Here is a 1,304-nt window from a genome sequence, read left to right as displayed (position 1 = left end):
ACTTAAATGTAATTATGTGATAAAGGAATAGGCAAATATGTAATAAGTGAGGAGTCCTTATTCTATAAAATGACCCATTACCTTCACAATTAGGGGAGGCCAATTCTTAGGCCTTCTCACCCCCTCTCAAAGCTCTCACTCTCAGAGTTATCTCTCTCCCTCTCAGAAATACAATATCAGTGTGAACGTAACCCAAATCTTAGGGTGAACCACGATACATCTTGTGTTATTTACATTTCTTGCAGATTCACAGTCGGATTTACGTTGTTCCAAGACCTCCGGTTTTGTGCATCAACATTTGACGCCATATGTGGGAATCAATACGAAAAGTTGTGTCGGTTCTCTTTCATTTTTTCACCTCCACTGTGAATCTGCAAAATCACAAAAAACTCATAAACCCAGTAACCTTTCTCTCCCTCTCCCTTCAGTCGTAGTCAGTACTAGCATATTTTCCAATCTAAATCCATACTTGGGGGTCAAAGAAATCAAAACCCCAAAACCAATTGAGAGAAATATAGAGAAAGAAAGAAAGAGAGAGTGAGAATGATGAAGTCCAACCCCTCAACCTTGGTCAAGCTTTTACTGATAGGATGTCTTTTAGTTGTTTGCGTTGCAGAAGATTTTGATTTCTTCTACTTTGTCCAGCAGTAACCCAAATCATATTGTGACACAAAGACAAGTTGCAGTTCTCCAACAACAGGGAAGCCTGCAGCTGATTTCGGCATTCATAGGCTTTGGCCGAATTACAATGACAGCTCATATCCCTCCAACTGCGATCCTAGCAACCCTTGTGATCAATCTGAGATTTCAGATCTAAGAAGCAGCACGCAAAAAGAATGGCCCTGACTCGTTGATTCATGAGTGTCAGGGAGACAACCTCTGAGTAATAGCTTCCTCATCCATGGCCACGCTCGCAAGGACCCTTTCTCGCTATCTACAAAGTAAAGTCCCAGACTTTACTCTCCATGCGCTTCTACACCACCGGTGCCTCCTCCTCCAGCAGCGACAGCTCTGACTGAGACGAGTCCAACCCTCTCAACACGGAGGCAGAGTCAGCCCAGGGCGACGCCCCCCACAGCCGTCTCCGTCCGCGTTTTCCAAGATCTGTTCCCATCTTAGGCAACAGTCGAGTCTCAGAGATTCTGTCAGATGGATCCAAATGCAGAGCTCCACAGATATTCAACTTCGTTCTTATTTGGAAAAGTTCAACTGGCCAATATCATTGTTGATATGATGGATTGGAAGAGACAAGCGAGTCCGGTGTACTTGCGACAGTGGAGCGGATGCTCCAGCAGCATAGGCTT

The 1,304-nt window shown here is 44.5% G+C and overlaps 1 long non-coding RNA gene across 1 annotated transcript; it reads right to left on the bottom strand.

Annotated features, from left to right (window-relative positions):
* LOC126615090 (uncharacterized) lies at window positions 1-1,304 on the bottom strand. Its single transcript, XR_007620650.1, has 2 exons — window positions 567-1,304; window positions 1-371 (listed from the first exon to the last, which is right to left on the bottom strand). It is a non-coding gene; the product is annotated as an uncharacterized LOC126615090 (long non-coding RNA).

Source organism: Malus sylvestris, chromosome 3, assembly GCF_916048215.2.
Source record: "Malus sylvestris chromosome 3, drMalSylv7.2, whole genome shotgun sequence".
NCBI lineage: Eukaryota > Viridiplantae > Streptophyta > Magnoliopsida > Rosales > Rosaceae > Malus > Malus sylvestris.
This window is presented reverse-complemented; position numbering and strand designations above follow the sequence as displayed.